Here is a 22,439-nt window from a genome sequence, read left to right as displayed (position 1 = left end):
ACAATTGATGGGGCAATTTTTCAGGAAGTGTGTGGAGTGAGGGGGCCGATGAAGATAGTCCCTCTGTCCTCTTCTTCCATCTTGAGCAGTATGCCTCTGAGCACAACTCTGGAACCAGCTCATTTTAAGCAGAGCTTAATGTAAGCACATCTTTAAGTAGAACTTCAAGTGATTGTTAATGAGGGAAACTGAGTTTTTGCATTGAACTTACTAAAAAAATCTCTTGCAGTGAAATAAGTGTAAACTACACAAAGGAAGCCATGTCTCCAGCATATGCTTATGTTCATTTAACAGGGCAAATGAGATTGCAGTAAGCTAAATTACTTTAAGGAGATTTACCTTAACCTGAACAATAAAAGTGACTATTGGAATAAGGGCTCCTTTACACAGGAATCCCTGCTGTTCCACAAGAAATCTGTTTGCAAACTCATCACAACAAACCCACAAAGGAGTTAAAAAAAAATTTTTACCACAAGCATTACAGTGGACCTGCATGACAACATTTGTGAGGTAAACAATCATTATTCTAGACTGTATTAAGTATAGCAATGTATTATTAGATGTACCGGTCTTGAATTATTTGGAACTATATTAAAGCCACAAATTAAATAATGCATTATTAAAAAGGTATTTTTAGCTCCTCCACACCCTCCACACTTTGGACAGCTTGCAGTAATAGAATTAAGCATTGCATAAATCTTTATTAGTGGAGATGGCGGACAATGAGCGACCAGCCAGGGTACTTCCACACTACCTGTTAATAATAATGTGGAAAAGTTACATGAGAGAAAATTTGAGGGGTGTGCCTGCTGCAGTAGAGAAAGTTACGTTGTGGGAGAGCAATGACTGTGTAGTGCTAAAAACTCTAGTCTGGAAGCACCTCAGTAACAGAGGATAGCTTCATTTTTATTTATTTTTTGGTGATTATATCCTAGGCTGTGGGTTCCCAAACTATGATCCATGAAGTCCACCAGTGGCCCATATAAGCTTCATTCATGTGGTCTGTGGAATCGTTGTTGAAGATGGGAAACTGCTCACCCATTGCATTAAATATTCCTATTTGTTTTTGATTGCGTTTTTAATGCTTCTTTCCCACCCCTCTCTTAGATATTGTATTTTATTGTTATTACAGTTAGAATTCTATGGAAGCCCAAACTGTAGCATAATAAAAATACAGTACAAAGGAAATAAAAGAAGCAATAAAAGATTCAGTTGAGAATCGTACATCGTCTAGAAGTGCATTTAGCTCAGCAGGTATAGCTCAGTCAATAAAGCATGAGACTCTTAATCTCAGGGTCGTGGTTTAAAAACCCCATGTTTGGCAAAAGACTCCTGCGTTTCAGGGGGTTGGACTAGATGACCCCTTAGGGTCCCTGCCAACGCTATGGTTCTATGGTTTTAGTTGCTAAAACAGGCAGGTGAAAAAATTGTGAAGTAGTACACCAAGATAACGAAGCAGTGGTCAAGTGGGCAAAAAGTTTGGGAATCACTGTAACAAGTTTTTTAAAAAGAATGTTCTGATATCTTTTGAACTGCAGTTGTGCTTCTAATAAATATGGAAAAGGGAAAAGTTTTAAATTAGCATCCATAGCAATAATGCATGTCGGTTCTTCATTGATTATCCAGTAGAACTAACTACTCAATATATGTGAGGGAAGAATTTAGTAAGAAGCCAAGTTCTGAGGCTCCAGGATGGTTTTTCACAGAGAGGAAAAAAATAATTGTCACAAACTGCCTTTTCCACCTTCACCTTCTAAAATCTGTTTGCATTTTTTAGATATTTGGGGTTGGCTTTGAAGACTGACCTGTACTGGAAATGATGTGCATATATATATATATTCCTGATCACCTCCATAATAGACAGATACTATAAAAAGAACATTTTCTGTGAATTTGAATTACTAATGCTCTGAGAGCACGGAAGAGGAATGCAAACGGGCCCTGTTGCCATGGTGGTGTTACAGGGGAAGAGTTTGTCTTTTCTCCTGGCTATTCTGTGGCACGTGTGCTGTTTTTAATACTGCAGCTCTCGGTCGGGATTGGACAGTATCCTTTCCACCGCGACCCCCATTCATGCACCAGAGTAGCAGAAGGTCAAGAATCCGGTTGTTAAAGGAAACTGTTTTGTTTTGCAGGACTGCATTAAGATTAATGGAGCTTAAGGTAACCGGGGTAATGTTGCTGAGGTTGTTAAATGTACATGTGTGCATACACACACACGTACACCTTACAGAAAATGAACTCTGTTTTTTAGGCACAGGAATCCACTGTTAGGCACAGGAATCCGCACATACCCACACACACACCAAATGATGGTTACGAAAGATGCCAGTCCCCATGCAAATCTTACACTCATAAGCGCAAAATGAGAACCTAAATAAAGTTTAGAATCGTATCTTGTAAAACATTAAAAACTCAGTTATGATCGTCGTTTGCTCTTACGGTTGAGAGCTTTGCTTTTGGTGTGGTGGGGAGGTTTGTTCTAGAGTTTGCATGGAAGCACAGAAGCTGGCAACTAACACGATATAATTGAAAGCACTGGGCTTAATGCTAGACAGTTCAGAATGTAATGGGGAGAAATGTTCTCGGCTTGAACAGAGAAAATAAGACAGTATCTAAAGCCAAAACATATTCTTACTGCCCAGACGATGACTCCCCAGATGTTTGTGCCTTTGATATGTGAGTTACGTGTTTTAGAAACTAAGTAAATCTGGTTGGTAGATAAATGTTGCTCCCTGTACTGAGTTGCATGATAGATGGGCTGCTGCTGCATGATTTCTCAAATGGCTATAGCTCCACCAAGCCATGGAACACTTTGGCCCATGCTCAACCATGTTGAACAATGGATTTGATGTCATGCTGTATTCAGAGTACTGAGTATAGTTCCATGTTTTCACACTTTAGAGTCCTGCTGACAGTTCTGCCTGTATTTTAGTGTGACACAATCTTGTTGCAGGTTGTAGATTGATCTTGTTGGCTTCAATTTTCCTAACTCTCACCCCCAGAGCTCAAGTGTTTTTGAGGGTGGGGGTGGAAAGGTGACTCAGGAGAAGCTTGTAACACTTCTTCCTCCCACACATATACCACAACCCCATGCCATGCAAACAGTCTCATGAGTTTCCATTGTTAATTCTGAAATTTTCTGCTGTGGCCTACGCCAGCCCTCTTCACTATTTTTCTTTAATATGAACCAGCCTGAAAAAGGTCCTACAAAGGCTGCTGGCTGCTTTGTAGCTTCATGATTTGTCCTAATAAAGATATTGTGTCCCATCAATGTGTTGATTTTTAAAAATTATCCTACAGACCAATGTGGCTGGAAACTCCTCATAAATAGATCAATTCACTTTAAAGCTTTCTTTTTCTGGTTTATTTAATTTGCAAATTAATTGGGGGGCGGTTCTTCCCAGAATTAATTTCTTATACATGTTTATCTTTGATAGACAAAATAGGTAGTAGATTTAACTGTTCTGGGGGGGTGTAAGAGAGGGAGAGAAGTAGCACTTAATCACATAGGCTTTAAAATGGACAGTGTTCTGTTCACCTTTTTGGGAATATGCTGTTGCAAGAAGCAAATATTTTGTTCTTGTTTTCAAGCCTTTTTCTCGACCCGTTTGGACAAACTTGAACAGTGAGCGACAGAAGTCGATCATGGAGATCACACTTGCACAGAGTCTATGTGTGGCCAAAATGTAACATATAAGCAGAAACCACATGGTTTCTAAGCCTAAATTTCATTTTTTAAAAATAAAAAAAATCCTTCCAGTAGCACCTTTTTTTATTTTTTTTATTTTGATTATGGCAGACCAACACGGCTACCTTTCATTTTTTAAAATGTCATGTTTCAAGCTTTCACCTTTCTCACATAGGTGTGGAAAGCATGGAGACGGAACAGCCTTGTCTGCAAATATGGTCTCCAAACCAGCCAACTGTCCATTGGAATTTGTTTTCTAAACCATAGAACCTCTGTTCTTTAGAAAATCGCATGGTTTAGGCTTTTAAAAGCTGGACGGAAGCCACTCCTGGCAATGATACCGAGATAATTTAACAAACTGTAAATAAATTACTCTTGTTTGTTTAGAGAGATTTGGTCTTTCTCATTCCAGAGTAAAAAAAGAAAGAAAGTCAGTAAAATGGACTCTCCTCAAACAAGGTATATTTTCAGCATTTGGTTTCTTCTCCCACAATGCGGGATGAATTCTGTCTTTGTGCCCTGCCTTAAGGAAGCTGCTATTTCCCCTTCTACAAAAGACAATGATAGACAATGTGGTGGTGTTGGGAGCAAGGGATTTGGAGGCAAAGACCAACATTCAAGGTCTCCATTTCCCCCCTTCCCTGAAGCTATGGCTACTGCTCCAAAGTTAAATCAGACCTTTGAGTTCATACAGGAATGTTCGCCTTGCATTCCACACGCTGAGCCATTTTTATCGTGGGGGCTCAGGAATGTGTTTCCTTTTACTTTTTTAGTGTCTTGGTGGTGGGAAAAGGGGTATAATTCTGGGGTTTTTATAAGCAACAGTGCCAGGAATTGTTGCATGATCTTGAAACAGAACATCTTGTGACACAATTCAGTCTATCGGGCAAGCATCCTCTGCCATATGGCTTTGTTTAATTAAAATGTACATAGCTGTTGTTGTTTCTGTTTGTTTTAGTAATCTAGCTTGAAGTTTCACTGTTTTTTCAAAAAGTAGACTTCCATTATTGGCTTCCTCAATCTTTATGTGACCTATTAATTCAAGACGTAGTTACCTAACAAGCATCTTGTGGAAAGAAATGTTCAAGTCAAGCTTATTTAGTTTATCTGAAAGAATGACAAGGAATGCTTTTTTGTTGTGTTGGACAATCTATCTCCAGCTATCCTGGGGGGATTTATGTTCAGGATGACTTGTGTATGTATCTCTTTGTAACAAGAATGTTTCTCAAACTTTAAAAATGTGGCGCTAGTGAGGAGGCTTAAATTTACTCTATTTTAAAATCCTGCCCCTCAAACCAGCAGGTAAATTTGTGGAGATTCTTGTGTGCAGTGACATGCATCTTGCCAGAGAGACATTAAAGATTTATTTTATGAGACATGTTATACCCTTCCACTTTCCTACCTGGTAACAGGATCCACCTGGCTGCAATACATGGAAGAATATAGCTTAGTAGTAACAGAGCATTTCCTAAGCACAGTCATCAATATGTCCAGTTAAAGCAGGCCTTGGAACCTCTCTCTGCTGCAAATCAGAGCTGGATGCATTGAGGCAGTGGGTGACTGCACTGACTGAATTAAGGTAGCACCACATATTCATATAAAACTTACCAGCCCGTTATGGGATTTTGCAACATTACCTTTCCTCCTGTCTCTAGCTATAAAAGTTACAGTGTTTATGCAATGCTTGTGTTGGTATATTTTGAAAAAATAAATAAATGTTAGTTTAATTTAACACTTTGATATTGTTACTGCCCGTTTGCTTGTGGGCCAACAAGAACCTGTGTGAACTGATAAGGGCCTCATGCTATTTGCTCAATAAATCAAGTCATTTCTATCCTGCTTCTCTTTCACACATCATATGCACCTGGAGATTCAGCTTTGTCATCAAGTGTGCATTGAAGAGTGTGGCCAATTCCAACTCTCCAAAAACATGTGTATCAGATAGGTGCACTCGTAAAATGCCTGTTTGTTGCATTCACACTTTAACACTGTGTTCAGCCAACCAGTATTGCGGTAGGAAGAATTCCTTCTGTCCAGCTAGATGATGTAATTGGGAAGGGACAGCTTTGTGTTTTGTTAGTTGTACTAAGGCATGAGAACAAGTTAGACCTGTTTCAGCTTTCTTAGTACTACTAATATAATGTGGGAAGAGGTCCTTAGGATAGTAAGTAAATAAATACTTCTAGAAATAAATAAATAAATGTATAGGTCATACTACGTTTCCTATGATCTTCTAGCCAGTCTTTTGGTGCCACTAAGTCTACTTCAGAAAGTATGTACAGATGGATATCAGTAAAACTTAACACATTACCTTCTGTTTTGCATAAAATTCTGGTTTAAATATAGCTATCCCTTAAATATAAAAGGATGGGCATACTCATTTGGGAGAAGCTCATGGCCAGGAGGAATATGAACATTGGTTGCACATCGAGCAATAATTTGCCTTCCTACCTCATACACACCTAATGCATAAACCACCAGCAACTTGAATATTTATCTGCAGGATCCACTAACTTATAATTTACTACTTAAGAATCACTAGTGTCTCGGGAGTATGAGACACAGGACTGAAAAGAGGGATTTCATGGGAAATCGTTTCAAAAATCATAAATGCCCTTTTGCTCAATGGTATTGCAGCACTACAGATCCTTCAATGGGGGTTGTGTGATGATGAACTTACATTTTTATGTACATAGGAAGAAAAGATTCCTAGGCCAAGCAGATGTTTGCCTTGTTGTGATTGAGATTTCAATACTACCTGCTGCTATACTTCAGAAGTTACTAAAAATGCTAATAGGCCTTATTGGCTTATGGGAGAATTCCCACCTATGCTGAGGTTCCATTTCTGGCCACTGTGCACGTTAGCAGGATTCATGGAAGTCCATTCTTGTCTGTTCTGCCTTGCCCCATTCCGCCCCCCTTTAGAGCTGAAAATGGTGCGCCTGTCACACACATGCTTTGCTTACAAAGGCATAGTTACATATTATTCTTTATTTGCAGTACTTTATTTGCAGTTGGTCCTGGGATAGGAGATATTCACTGAATTCTAGTGCTATTACAGTCATACCTCGGGTTACAGCTGCTTCAGGTAGCGTTTTTTCGGGTTACGTACCCGCCAAAACTCAGAAGTACTGGAACGGGTTACTACCGAGTTTCGGCAGTCGCACATCCGCAGAAGCGCTAAATCACGCTTTGCGCATGTGCAGAAGCGCCAAATCGCAACCTGCGCGTGTGCAGATGCGCTGCTGCGGGTTGCAAACACTGTGGGTTGCGAACATGCATCCCACACGGATCACGTTCGCAACCCAAGCGTCCACTGTATTTATTTGCATAGTTGTGAGGGATGATACACTCTTGGTTCTCACAGAACTGCTTTCAAAGTTAGGATAAGAGGCTCACTTTGCTAATTTATTCACATAAGTGGCTGATTCCTTGAAATGAACAATGGTGCTGAGCAAATAAATTTACCACTTAAAATTTAGCTTGAACATTGGCTCAGACATGCGTTTCTGATAAATGTTCTGTCCAGGAGAGAAATCTGAGAGTATTGGCAACACTGCATGTTTTTCTAAGTGGGAAGGACATCCCTAAGGTATAGATGCAGCTGGCTTGAGAAAAAAGGAAAAGAACCAGAGGAAGTTGGTTGCGCCTTTTAAAACGGATATTGATGTTTCTGCAAATACATTCCTGTTTCATGCAGTACTTTGGGTACTGCATGGTTTTGAGTGGGAAGAAGCATAATTCTAAGAGAGAGAGAGAAGGAGCTTATTTAGTATCTACTCCGAGTAAATAAGAGTCCTAGTAAAAGAATATCTTAATTCAGCACCCTGTATCAATCACATGGCAAGTACACAAATGTGAAGATAATAGCCCTTGCCCACTGTTGTTTCCCAGTGACTAGTATTTAGGGGCATACTTGTTAGTAGCATATCATTTGTGAATTTGTCTGATTTCCTTTTAAAGCCCTCTGGGTTGGTATTGTCGCCACCTCTTGTTGCAGTGAGTTCCATAGTTGAAGCATGTGCTTCCTTTTGTCTGTCTTGCGTCTCACACAATTAAGCATCATTGGATGACCCTGGGTTCTTCGGTTATGAGAGAAGGAGAAACACTGCCCACACCTTGTAGAAACCTTTGTCCTGTCCCGTCTTGCCATTTTTGGCAAGCTAAAAAGCAAGCCTTCCCTCATAGAGGAATTGCACCCTCATCCTTTTGATTGCATTTTCCAGCTCTGTGGCATTCTTTTTTTTTTTTTTGTAAATGTCTTTCACTTTAATCCATCTGTTGTTTCATTATACAAAACGGGCAACAGCAGAAAACAACATCTCATCTTAAATTAAGACAGACGAGGGACATGAGACTCTGCTGGAGTTAATTGCGAACTTTTATAACTGAGGCGATATTGTTAAAATGCAAAGTTTAACTTTACTGCTTTGTGTTTGTGTGCATACACACATATACACATGGAGGAATGTATTCTGAAGGTAGGTGACTGTGACTTTGCCTTCCCTAACTCCTTTAGTCAGTCAGTAATATCTGTAATCTAATTCTCTGCACTCCTTTGGTGCTTTTGATCTGAAACGAAGGCCATGAATTATGTTTAAAATACCCCTCATGGAGCATGAAATCCAGTAACTTATTGCTCAGGGTTGGCATGTGTTCAAATAACTCTGCTTGGGGCCAGTAATACACAATAACCTTGAGTTTAAGGTGAACTCCTAAATAAATTACGGCACAGCCAGTCAAGGAAATAAAAAACAGTCCCCATTTCTCCACAACCTAGCATATTTTGTAACTATAAACACCTGTAAATGCTTATGTATTTTTCAGAGATCTGTAAAATACTCCCATTTTGTGACCTGTGTGTGTGTTTAAAGCATAGCTTGAAAATAGTAGGTTCTGTTGTTTTCTTTAAATAGTCTCCCTGGTTTGTGTTTGGCACTGAAGACTGTGGGAGGCAAGACTCATGACAGTTCAAGCAGATTTCATCCAGGCTGCTTCTTGCATTCTGCATGTTTATCATGGTAGGTTCATTTTTAGACGAGTTTTAATAATGCACCTTTCATGTGCCTCTGTAAGAAGTTGCTCTTTTAAGTGTGGCAGCGTCTATGCTTTGAAAGGCCTTGCCTAATAGCATCAGGCAGGAACCCTCTGTGTTTAGATGCCTGTAACCTTGCTTACAGGATTGTTGTGAAGCTAAAAATCTCTGTTAGCTCCTTAGAGCAGAGCTTTCCAAACTGTGTGTCACAACACGTTATTGTATTGGCTGCAATGTGTAGGTGTGTCGCGTGAACTCTCCCCACGCTCCTCCCAGAGCTGGAAAGGTATTGGTGTAACCTCCAGTTTGCTAGTACAGTGGTACCTCGGGTTACATACGCTTCAGGTTACATACGCTTCAGGTTACATACTCTGCTAACCCAGAAATAGTACCTCGGGTTAAGAACTTTGCTTCAGGATGAGAACAGAAATCGTGCTGCTGCGGCGCGGCGGCAGCAGGAGGCCCCATTAGCTAAAGTGGTGCTTCAGGTTAAGAGCAGTTTCAGGTTAAGAACAGATCTTCGGAACGAATTAAGTACTTAACCCGAGGTATCACTGTAAAACTGAATTGCTTTGTTGCGAAATGATGCATGTCTAAAAAGTGTGTTACCAACATGAAAAGTTTGGAAAGCTCTGCCTTAGAGGAATGGTGGGTTTAAAATAATGTGTGGAGGATATGTCTTTATCTTCTTTTTAAGGCATTATAGAAACGCAGAGTCATATTCTTTAGTCATTCTGAGCCAGTGACTTAGTTGGATGCCATGCTACATTTTCTTTGCATCTTTTGGTTAGAAGACTTTTAGAAAGCACTGAAGTGCATTGCGTATGGTGCCTTGGCCTGGTTTGCACAACACAGTAAGCCGAACAATGGCTTATCAGGACCATGCAAATGTTGTGGGCTCACAGAGAAGCGCTTGCAGCCACTTTGGTCCTCTCTGGTGAGCTAAGTCAGGGTTTGGCTTAACATGTAACCCAAACTCAGGACTCGAGGTCAAGCTTAGTCCTCACTAACCACAAATTGTAGCCCAAAACAGGCCAGGAGTCCTGCTTTGAATAACACACTAAGCCGAACTTTGGTTTAGCCCAGTGTGGAGCTAGGACAAAAAGAACCACAAAATCCTGTCCAAAACCCTGCATGTTTATGTGGCCACAGTAAGCCATAGTTAGGTTTACCGTGTCGTGTGCACCAGGCCAACTTTTGCGAACTTGAGTTCATCCATTTGTTAACCAGCATTGTTAAACATAACAAGAAAACTTCATGGGACTGACAGTCCGCATCACAGTTTGAGATCCCACCAATGTAATAATGATTGTTAGGGACTTTCCCAGTTGTACTCCTCTGTCTTGCTAGTCCAGACTTTACTCAGCCACCTTCAATTGAGCTGTTGTTCTATGTGAAAGGTCATTTCTGTCGAGTGAGCTAGTTTAACGTGGCCGCTCCTAGATTCTGACAAGTTGTTTTTATAAGGAGATGCCTTAAGTGTAATTAACATTCAGCTGTTCTTAATGAAAAAAATCTACTCTTGTTTTTACTTTTTGAGAAAATTGCTTGTTTTCAAGCCAATGCAGAAGAATGACTGCTTTAGGCATATATAGAGAGTGAGAGTGTGTGTATTTATATATTTATCCCTGGTGGTATACCCCATTGAAGCAAATGGGGCTTACTTCTGAGTAGTCCACATAAGACTGCACTGTTAGTGCATTTAACACTGTGTTTTTTAAAGTGGTCTGTGCCAAACCAAATATTTGCATTACATTAGCCTTTAGGATAAAATCCTCCACTGTAGCACTTTTGTGTTAGCTTGTTAGTCCCTTTCTTTTGTAGAAATCTGAGTAATAATATTTTCCTGCTCCAAGCACTTCTTTAGATTAATGCGATGCATATTTCCCTCCATGTTTAGACTACTACAGGAATAATGTTCTAAAGTATCACCAAACAGACAAGGTTCGTATTTGTAAAGCATGTAAATTGTTTATGTGTTGGCTGCTAGGGCTTTTCCTATGAGCATTGCAAGTTGTACTGCATTTGGTGAGAAAAAAATCCTTCTACATTCAATACTTCATCTGCCATGTAGCTAGAAAAAAGATCCCTGTATATGTGCAGAGCTCTGTGCCAGTGGATGCTGTGGGAAAAACAGCCTTCATAACACAAGGCTTATGGAAACAGAAGGCTGGTCTTTAACATACGAACATCCAGTTTAGACAGAACCGCAAACCATGGTTTGCTATTAAAGGTACTGTATAAGCTTATGCAGGCCTTGGGCTTGTATGTTCCCCCTAACCCATCTCCTCTTTATGAATGAGAAGAGCACATCAAAAGCTTCCTATTTTGCTTTTGAACCAACCACAGTTTCCCATTGTTCACGGAACTGTGGCTTGCTCTAAACGTGCATATTTAATAAATCTGTATATCAAATTGTGGATGAGTGGTCCAGAAGGTGGCAGGACAAGAATAGGCCTTTTCTGCAGTGGCTCCCTGCGTATGGAATGCCCTCCCTAAGGAAGTTCTGCTGGCGCCTTCATTATACACCTTTGGGGACCAGGCAATACCACTCCTCTTCAACCAGGCCTTTGGCTGATTGACAGCCAATGCCCTTTAAAAATGTGTTGTGGAAGTGGGGATTATTGGATTGTATTGGCTTTTGTTTTTATTATGTATTCTGTGCTTTTTCCTATTATGATTTTATGTTGTGAACCGCCCTGAGATCCACCAATATAGGGCGGTACAGTATACAAATTTAATAAGCAAACAAATAAAATAAAAATACTCCCATTACAAAAGGCAGCTTTTTCTGGCGTCAGTAACAAGTGTTTAAGAGGTACACCTGGGGAGTCCCATCTACGGAATGTTAAATGCATAGTCAGTGCCAGTAATTTTGAACCTTTCCAGACCTAGGCCCTACCTTAAACCCAAACATGCACTTCTGGCCTCATTTCATTTTCTTTTTCTACCTATAGTGGTAGTACTGCTGCTGTGACACACTTTGAATTAGGCCACTGTTCAGTAGTGCATGTCCACACATGTGTTGAAGACCAGTGTTCATCCTCATCAACTTTCTGAATATAATATAGTGTCAGGTATGAAAAGTTACTTTGTCAATCAAATATGTTGCAGAGCCAGAACTAGAGAGCCAAGGGCCCCCATCCGTATTTGAAATATACTAGCAGGAGCACATTCTTTTTAGGAAACGGGATTGTGTCATACTGAAAGTCTGTGTGCATATTTTAACTGGACGTGCTGATGAAATGTTAGTTTTTTCAGAAAACATGGTGGAGTGGTTGTCTTCTGTTCTTCCAAGTGAAGATGCCTTGGGTTGGTTAGATTACCCAGTGCCTTATAAATTCGCAAGGAAACCAAATTAATGTGCTCTTAACCTTGTATATAATTGAGGAGCTTCATCCATTAGTTTCTAATCTAGTTAATTGTCCTGAAGAAGAAAAAGAAAGTGTCCTGTTTCTGGATGGAGTAGAATAAAGGGCTTCAGTGTAACTCTACACCACTATAGAGGATTCATGTTACCAATTAATAACTCAGCAATAGAAAGAAGCTTTGCAACTGAATGTAAGGGTCATATGTTTCTGAGAAATTTGCAAAAAATGGCTCTCTAATTCCTGTTCCCCCAGACGAGTTTTTAAATCTGAACTTTTGTTTACCACCATGTTTATATTTAAAGGTACCTTTCTTCCCCCATGGCTATTCAGCATCCTTTCCTCCTGCAAATAATTTATTATACCGTTGGTTCGTGCTTTGCATGATATCAAAAAGGCTGTGCATGAAGAATTCCTGATCACTCTTTCAAAAGCAGTCCTCTGCATTGCCAAGAAAAAAACTTAAGAGAATGGTTGCCTGTTCCTGAAATAAAACATCAGTAGCACTGTATATGTTCAGTTGGCCAATATCATTTCATCTGTGTAAATTCTAAGAGTGTTCAGTTCGTTCTACTGCATTGCTGTAGCAACTATACTTCTGCAACCTTTTTCTTTGGGCAGAGGTCAAGTGTTGGGCAGCCATTGTTAGCTTGTGGTTGTATGTACACACATACAACAAATGAGTAAGGATGAAATGGTTTCTCGCTTTGGAAACAAACAAACAAACAAACAAACAGGAGTTGGAAGGGACCCTGAGGATCATCTGTTCCAACCCCCTGCAATGCAGGAATGTGCTGCTGTCCCTTACGGGGATCGAACCTGCAAACTTGGCGTTACCAACACCATTCTCTAATGGATAAAGCAAGGGCAGGCAACCTAAGGCCTGGGGGCCGGATGCGGCCCAATTGCCTTCTAAATCCGGCCCGTGGACAGCATGTTTTTACATAAGTAGAATGTGTGCTTTTATTTAAAATGCATCTCTGGGTTATTTGTGTGGCATTGGAATTTGTTCATTTTTTAAAAAAATTCAAAATATAGTCCGGCCTACCACATGGTCTGAGGGATGGTGGACCGGCCCACAGCTGAAAAAGGTAGCTGACCCCTAGGTTAAAGTCTAGCCAACTGAGCTATACCTATCTCTGGCTTTTCATACTGCTTTAAAACTTGGTTTTAGCTGCTTTTATGGCATGTGTGTCATTTTTGAGATGAATGTAAAAAGGTTATTCATAAATTATAATAATCTGAAATGTCTAAAAGTCAGTGTCGGGAGGCATGGTAGAGTCTCTAGAATGTTTTCATACTACAAACAACATATTATAACTTAGGGCGTGAATTGCAAACAGCTGCTTCTGTCTGCCAGACAAGCTCCAGCAAGCCCCAAGTACTGTGAAACACCATGTAGTGCAAAGGGCTGTCAGTGTTCACTTCCGGACTGGAACAGAAGCAGAGAGCTACAGCTCTTAAGATGTGAGGAATTGTGACTTCCCCCATCAGTTAAGGATTGTTGCTTGACCTGGGGCCTCTGCAGTTCTGTGGAACTGGGCAGAGAAATTTTGGTTTGTGGCTCTGGCTTCTCATTAAAAAAATATGAACGGGACACTACTGAGGTGGGGTTTTGTGGGGGGGGGGGAGTAGATTCACACACACAAACTCACCATTTAATTCCAGCACTTTTAAAAAATGATCTGCTGAACAAAATCTTCCTCAGTTGTCAAAAATTACCACCATGGGTAGAATCCAAAAGTTTTCCTTTTTCTGACAAAAGGCCAGGCACCTTTTTGAATCCAAAGTCTGAAGTCTTATAACACGTGAAAAATTCAGAAGCAAACTTACTAATATAAGGTTTTCAATTCAGCATTTAAATCTTTGGTGGGAAGGGGGTAAATATTTGATCAAGCATGCTTTCCACGTTCCTTTATATGAAAAGTTACTGTAATTGTTTTCACAGAGTCAGTTGCAGGTTATCTTTCTAAAACGTAGTGACTAGCTTAAAAAAAAAGATGGTTAGCCATCATATATTTCTTCTTTCATATCTGAACTTCAGGAATAAATGACTAAGCATTGCATAGTCCTGAAATCTTGATGCCTATGAGGTCTGAGGTTTCATATAGCCTCCGGTACCAATTCGTACTCTGCCGCTAATTAAAAAAGCATTATTTCCCTAACGTTTGATCCCTGAAGCACATACCATTCTTACACTTAACCTTTTATTTTAGAATGTGAAAAAGTAAAAACCACCTTTCCTCTCCGAAAAAGCCCTTACCCTTATCGGTAGTGGCGCCCACCCTGTGGAAGACCCTCCCATCAGATGTTAATGAAATAAACAACTATCTGACTTTTAGAAGACATCTGAAGGCAGCCCTGTTTAGGGAAGTTATTAATGTTTGATGTTTTATTGTGTTTTAAATATTTTGTAGGAAGCCGCCCAGAGTGACTGGGGAAACCCAGCCAGATGAGTGGGGTATAAATAATAAGTTCTTATTTTTATTCTTATTTCTTTCTTTCTGCTTTTCTCTGTTTTGAGTCTGCCCCTCCGGTAGCACGGGGTGGTTGCGTTCTCGATTCATGCAAAGATGCAACAGGCAGCCTTCTCTTATTGTTTGACACTTTGGTCTCTCAGAACCCAATTAATTATTTAACTTTAATTTTATTTCTCATTACACATAATGTGGGAAAACAGAACTGCAGGATTAATATTTGATCATAGCTTGATAATGTAGTGAAAGCATTCTGCCTTCCTGGATAAGCCTAGATTACAGAGGCAACAGGTTTTATCTACCTTAAAAACCTTGCCTTGAATTATTCACACTGTTCACTCTTTGTTAGAGGTGTTCCCATAACAAATCTTATGGGCGGGTTGCTCCAAGTGATCCTAAGCAGATTATGTAAAAAAATAAAATAAAAGAAGATTATTCTTGAAGACCATCTGCCCCCCCCCCCCCATTTTATCTACTGCTGCATTTATTTCTTTTAAAAATTGTCTGCTTTTCATCTGAAGAAGGCAGCTCATGACAAAGCAGCAAAAATAAAAAAGATCCCTGCAGTTGCCTCTATCAGATGTGAAAAAATGTAGTGATTTCATGGCAATTATACTTTCCAAGTGTTGTATATGCAGCAGTATGCGCTATTTGTGATGGCTTGATGAGACGGGGGGATAAAGTATGAAGTAGGAGTATAGCTCTTCCAAACAGTGTCTAATAAGATAATAGTGTTTAAATCCCGTTAAAAACTGGTCGGGGAATTATTGCAAAATATTAGCACCTCCCTAATCCTTTCAAGTGAAATGATATACTTCCTTGCGTAATGTACAAAATACCGATCCACTGCCATCTCCTATTCACTGCAATGCAAGAGGCCACCATTCTTTGTCTTTTTTTTTTTTTACTTGAATTTTTGTAAACTGCTATGAAATCATTTGAGAAAACTCATCCTATAAAGGCTCCAAGTAAATACATGAATAGCTTGTTGTTTGTCAGTAGTGGTTCCATATGTCATGGCCCGGGACTACAATCCCTCTCACCCTTCGATGGAAAGTTCTGAAGACTCCTAGGGTGAAGAAGGTGGCGTTCCTGAATCCCCATCTAAGGCAGATAGAAAAATGACTGCCCCACTGAAGATTTTCATGTAGGAGCCCAAGGCCCCCATCCCCTTCTTGTAAGGAGATAACTCTGCCCTCATCTGAAGACTTTTTAAATCCTTGCCAGGACTACCTGCAGCCCAGGAGGACCCTCCACCATCACACCACATGCAAGGGTTGCAGAAGGCCTCCTATCCCTGCAGAAATTAGCACAGACCATGTGGGCCAGACTTCACACACACACACACACACACACATACCCCTCTACCTTCAGAATTTAACAAATGCTGGAAGAAACTAATTTTCCTGCTTTCAGTGAGTCTGGCCCAGTCTTGAATGCACCCCACATGATCTGTCATTGGCTCTGAACATTTGCTGCCTCACCTGCACCTTGTCACACCTGGCCAAAACACTCCTGCTGGCTTCAGCCCGGAAGGAAGAAAACGTAAACTTTTGCAATGCTTTTGCTCCATGCTTCCTAAACTTAAGTGACCCTTGACCATGCTTATGTGGCAATCTTCCATCTCTTTTCTTCAGATCTACTTAGGTCCAGCTTCAAAGAATAAGTGAGTGCTTCCAGATTTTTGCCTGCTTGCCTCTTTCTTTCTTTCTTTCTTTCTTTCTTTCTTTCTTTCTTATATTCCCGCTTCCTTCTTTTATTCTCTTTGAATGTTTCAGTACTTCCTATACCACACAGAGCAAGCCTCCAGAGTTTTAGTCTCAAAAATTTCATGACCAACATGAAATGTCAATGGTCCTTGAGCGAGTCCTTGCCAAATTCACTCATCCGTGGTAAATCAGAAGTGTTTGGTTCATTGATTCTTTGGCGGTCACCATCCAAACTGGGGTATTTGTTATCCCTACTCTTTTTCATTCCCACCCCCCAGTTAAACCACACTAATTTCAATAGAACTTACTTTGAAGAAAGTGAATCAAGGATTTTTAGTAGCAACATCTTTTACGTTTACTAACTCTTCATTTTTTTCATTCGTCACATCTTCCCTCAAGATGGTGCTTTAATTGTGAGGAAATCACATTTTCTGAGTACTCACAAAATATTATTTGGACCCATTTCAGTCTGGCTTTTGATTCTGTTTTAGTACTGAGAGAGCTCTGGTTAGTGAGCTATCTTGAGAGAGGAATAGGAGGCATGTGATGACCCTGTTGATCCATTCAGAGGCTTTGGTGCCATCAGCCATGGTAACCTCCTGGAGCAGGTAGAGAGTTGTAGGCACCATGATGTGGTGTTTTCAGTCAAACCTGTAGGGCTGTTATTAGACAACAGCATTGGGGGACTCCTCCCTGGTCCCATAAGAGTTGTGCTGTGGATTCATATAGATTTTATTCTGTCCGCTATGTTGTTTAGCATCTATATGAAGCTGTTGTGAGCAGTCATCAGGATTTGAGGTTTTGTGCCACCATCATGGGGATTGCATTCATCTATACCAGTGATGGCCAAACATTGCCCTCCAGCTGTTTTGGGACTACAATTCCCATCATCCCTGACCACTGGTCCTGTTAGCTAGAGATGATGGGAATTGCAGTCCCAAAACAGCCGGAAGGCCAAGTTTGGCCATCACTGATCTATGCCATCTGAACTAGATGAAACTGTGATTGTTCCTGAGCCTGGAGGTGGTAATGGGGTCAGATGAGGGCTAGTAAAATGATGCTGAATCATGGCTAGACAGAGACACAGTCACTCACCCCTTGAAAGACCAGGTTTGTAGCCTGGGGGGGGGGAGTACTCCTGGATCTGGCATTGTCACTTGAGCCCTTGGTGGTGTCAGTTGCAAGGGGTTCCTATTTCCAGGCTGTAGCTGATTGAGAGCAACAACCGTTCCTGTACTAAGATAGCCTTGCCATCGTACTACATGCTCTAGGAAACTTCACACCTGGATTAGTGTGATGTGTTCTTTATGGGGCCACTCTTGAAGATGGTCCAGAAACTTCAAGGTAGCACATAAGGCAGCTGCTAGAATGCTGATAGCAACATCTGTATGGAGTCCTGTCTTCCACATGACAGGTTGCCTATGTGTTACTTGGTCCAATATAAGGTGTTAGTTAGCATTGACATATTTTGTAAACCGCTTTGAGGGTTTTGGGGTTTTTTTACAGTCAAGAGGTGCACAGATTTTATGAAATCTGTAATAATAAAGAAAGAAATATGGGCTTGAAACCAAGTATATAATGAAGCTCCTCTCCCCATATCAGCCAACCCAGGCCTTGAGATTGGAATGGAAGGAAGGCCCTTTTCATTATACTGACAGTGGGGATTGCTTGCTGTATGGTGACACAGGATAGCCTTTCTTTGTAGTTTCCCCCCACTATATAATAGAATTTGCTCCCCATGAGGTGTGGCTGGCCACAACAGACTTGGACTTCTGATGCCAGGTTAAGACACAACTGTTTCTCCAGACCTTTAACAGAATTTTATCTGATTGTCCATGGCAGGGGTCAGCAGACTTTTTCAGCAGGGGGTCGGTCCACTGTCCCTCAGACCTTGTGGTGGGCCGGACTGTATTTTGAAAAAATAATTATGAACAAATTCTGATGCCCCACAAATAACTCAGAGATGGATTTTAAATAAAAGCACACATTCTACTCATGTAAAAACACTAGGCAGACCCCACAAATAACCCAGAGATGCATTGTAAATAAAAGGACAAATTTTACTCATGTAAAAACATGCTGATTCCCGGACCATCCGCGGGCCGGATTTAGAAGGCAATTGGGCTGGATCCGGCCCCTGGGCCTTAGTTTGCCTACCCATGACCCATGGTTTGGGGGCTTTTATGAACGGCTGCTACATTATTGTTCTACAGTTTGTGAGGGGTTTTAGATACGTTGATTGGTTTGTGTTTATAATTTTAGCTGTCTTTTGTTGCTAGTTTCTTTAATGTTTGTAAACTCCCCTGGGATCTATGTTGATGAAGGGCAATTTTATAATTGTATAAATATGGTGTACCTTGTAGAAATGTGATACCTTCCCCAGACATTAACACTTAACTGCTATTGCTGTTGTGCTTTCTGTGTGGAAATGTGGTTGCACAAGCATTCAGGACACTTAAAAGAACCTGTAATGCATAATAAAAAGTGGCATGGCCAGTACCAATTGGGATTAAGTTCGTGCCGAGAAGTATTGCGCATTTGATGAAGTCCAGTGATGTATGCTACAGTGCTTCAGTTAATTGGGAGGTTGCTGCAACATGTTTGGTGTTGAAGTTACACAACAGAAAATATTTCTATAAATCCTTCATTTCTATACAGTCAAATACAGTCATACCTCGGGTTACAGACGCTTCAGGTTGCGTTTTTTCGGGTTATGGACCTGCCGAAACCCGGAAGTACCGGAACGGGTTACTTCCAGGTTTCGGCGGATGCGCAGAAGCACTAAATTGCGCTTTGCGCAGAAGCGCCGAATTGCAACCCGCGCATGCGCAGACATGGCGCTGCAGGTTGCGAACATGCCTCCTGCACAGATCACGTTCACAACCCAAGCGTCCACTGTATACAGTTCCTCCTTTTGTTTCTCTAATCCCTTTATCTAGCTGCCTTAAGTATGAGCCTGTTGTGATTCGTTGTTGTTGTTGTTGTTTGTGGCACTGCAGCAGTCCTTTCTGAACCTATGGAATGAGGAGACCTCAATGGGTTACCAAGGGCCAGTCAATCACTCTCATTAATTTACCTTACAGGATTGATGGGAGGTTTAAAGTGTGTGGAGTGCCCTTTGTGCTTTCTTGATATCCTTAAAGGAAAGGGAGGGATAAAAATGTAATAATAGTATTACGTACAATAAATGAAAACCAAATGGAGCAGAATCTTTATATCCTTCCAGTGTAGATGCCGAGAGTTGCAGTGCAATAAACAATACAGCTTGGACATTGGTTTTGTTTTATTGTACATAATCCACCTTTGTTGGCGAGGAAGATCAGTCACTGAGATCGGAGGGCCCTGTAGCTTCTTATGTAGAAGACTGGCAACCCTTCCTTTACCATATTGTTCTCTTCCTTTTTTGCTTTTTCTTCAAGTGACCATAGAAATACAGCTAAGCTAAGCAAACCAAAATCCTTTCACCTATTTGCAATACATTTTTCAAAATCACTGGTACAGTAAACGGATATTTATCGTTTACTGTAAAGGAAATGGTTTCCCCGAAGGAGATCGGAAGGAACACAAATCTCTATGGGTGAAACGCTGTGGATAAAATCATGCTTGAACACACCACAGATGTTAACCACAATAATAAACCATTTTTGCCCCACTCTCTTCCAGATTAGAGGCTGGGAGAAAGAGATGGGAACTAAATTAAATATGAGCTTTATAAATGGTTTTCAAAATGTGCGGATTTTCTCAACCTGGGTGGCAAACTTGATATTTAAACAAATATTTTACTGTTTGTTGGAAGGGCGGTTCATGAGCATTCTTATAACATGGGAGTGTCAGAAAAATGAGACGGTTTGGATTCACAAGAGGCAGGCGTGACTTCTCAAAAGGGGGGACTTCTAAAGAGGGTTCAATCAAGCCGTAAGCTGTGTTCAGAAAATCTCTTACAGTAAAGGTCGCAAAGGGTAATACTCCAGATGTGGAAATACAGCTTTTAAAGTAACTTCATGTGTATTCAGCTTGTTTTCCAACTTGGGGCTGCAGTAGCCAGATTCAGATATGAAGCATAATTCATGAAATAAACTAACTAACAAATGAAAAGGATTATACCCTCGATATTAGAGCATTCCAAGAAATAGCAATGGTTAATATTATTTTTGATCAGTATAAGTACGTCATGGAAATTTGGAAGTTGCATTTCAGAACTGGAGCCTCTTCATAACTTTTCTTGCTACTTTTGCTTGCCTTACAACCACAAAGTTTGATACGTATTCTCTCAAATGTTTTGATGATAGATTCTGAAATTCTCTTGGTTTTGGTTTTAACCAGGGAAGTCAGTTTTTATCAAAATCATAAATTGTGTTAGTATCTAGTAAGTTGTAATAGAAAGGATGGCAAGACTCAGGTGCAAAACCACATGCCCAGGAATGCTGTAGTCAGGGCCTCAGGTGGTGGAATCCTGCAGGGGCAGGCACTCATGCCACTACCAAGGTTGCACCGTGGCAGTGGCTTCTTCTAGCAAGATTTTGCAGGAAGAAGCCACTGCTGTGCAATTCCTGGTTAAGTGAGGCTTCTGGGGAGTGTTAGAAACTCAGATCAATAAGCTAGGTGCCAAATGGCTCCCTAAACCAGGGTTATAGTTGCCGAAACGGAATGCTTAGTTGCCATTTTTGTGCCAGACCACTTGAAAACCATATTTTTCAACACAACTTTTTGATTCCTGAAATTCTGATTGTGCAGATAAAATACAATGGAATTCTACAGGATGTGTTGCTAGTGTGTGAAAACAGTCAAGATCCAAGGATCCCAAGGCATGCCACCTCCAGATGGTGGGGACATCAGGCGCCATCTCAGCGCCTGGGCATCTTCACTTGGTTGCAAGTGGCTGATAGCCAGGTGCAAAATGCGCCTAGCACCTGGCGAATTTCAAGCTGCTTCTGGGGGGAAGGGGGCCGCATGGATTTGTACCTTCCCATCTTGCCTCAGGCAGTGAACAGACTCAGCCATGCCTGGCTGTAAATGTTCCACCTTCTTTTTTAAAAAGAGCTCTGTTCTCAAGGTTGTTTTGTAATGTATTACCGTAATTAGAAACTTTGAGGAATTGTTGAATTATATATGTAAAACAGAAAAAATTAGGAGACACACACACACACACACACACACACACACCTACCTGCCATATCTGAGCTGTAGCTCCAGAACCATATGTGATCCTCACATATTCAGGTGTGAATGTGAGTAGTTAATAAGAAGAGAATTGAAATATTAAATTCCTTCGTTGACCTTGTGCGCTAGAGATGTGCTAGAGATGTTGTTCTTCCAACTGGCCATTAAGACCCAGATCTTTGTCTTATTTGCATGCTGTGTGTAAATAGAGTGAATGTTATTTGTGTGGCATGTCAGCTTGTTGCTCAAAGGGGGGCCGGGATCCAAACTTTGCACAGGATATGCCTTGGAGTTCTTTGGGAAAAGGAGATAGGGATCTCAATGGAATTTTAAGAGTAGGGGACAAGGAGACATACTAGTTATGTCTGAATAAAAATTAGTTTTCTCTTAACAGAAAAGCTAAATTCATAGGCAGACAGGTACGTCAACATTGTGGAAAAATAAAAAATAGGATCATTACCGTTCATGCTAGTGGTACCATCATCATAAGAAGGGCAGCCATCATGATGGATCCCTGGGCTGCCTTGGGATGAAGGGTGGGAGATTAATTAATTTCCTGTATTTAATTGTTTTCTGAATTGACCAGTAATATGTAAATCCTCTTCAATACAAGCAAGGTTTCAAAATGACAAGGCTGCCCTAATTCCACATTGTGCCATTTGGTTTAAGAAGTGCATTAAATGTAAGTTAAACATGCATTAAAGGGAAGTAAGCCATCCATGCAGGCAACACCTAAGCACACAATCCCAGATTCTGACAACCTTTCTTTCTTTTTTTAACATGAAAAACAAAAGTTCAGGCCAGATGTCCCCAATCTATTTTTGGCTGGTGGGAGATTTTTTCATTTTTTTTTCATGAGGTCATGGCTGATAACAAAGAACGGCTGATAACTGAAACTATTTTTTCCTGTGTTGGGAGATTATTAAGAAGAAACAAAAAAAAAAAGGCAAAATCTCCAAGGACAAGAACCTGATACAAAGTCATCATTCCACGTGAAAC

The 22,439-nt window shown here is 40.6% G+C and overlaps 1 protein-coding gene and 1 long non-coding RNA gene across 4 annotated transcripts in view; one reads left to right on the top strand and one right to left on the bottom strand.

Annotated features, from left to right (window-relative positions):
* Positions 1-22,439, top strand: part of SHROOM2 (shroom family member 2) — a 105,689-nt gene that overhangs the window by 20,634 nt on the left and 62,616 nt on the right. The window lies entirely within an intron of this gene.
* LOC308474900 lies at positions 7,079-12,602 on the bottom strand. Its single transcript, XR_013985019.1, has 2 exons — positions 12,404-12,602; positions 7,079-7,434 (listed from the first exon to the last, which is right to left on the bottom strand). It is a non-coding gene; the product is annotated as an uncharacterized lncRNA (long non-coding RNA).

This window comes from Podarcis pityusensis, assembly GCF_964106645.2.
Source record: "Podarcis pityusensis genome assembly, chromosome: 4".
NCBI lineage: Eukaryota > Metazoa > Chordata > Lepidosauria > Squamata > Lacertidae > Podarcis > Podarcis pityusensis.
The sequence above is the reverse complement of the archived record's forward strand: the minus strand, read 5'-3'. Positions and strand labels throughout refer to the sequence as shown.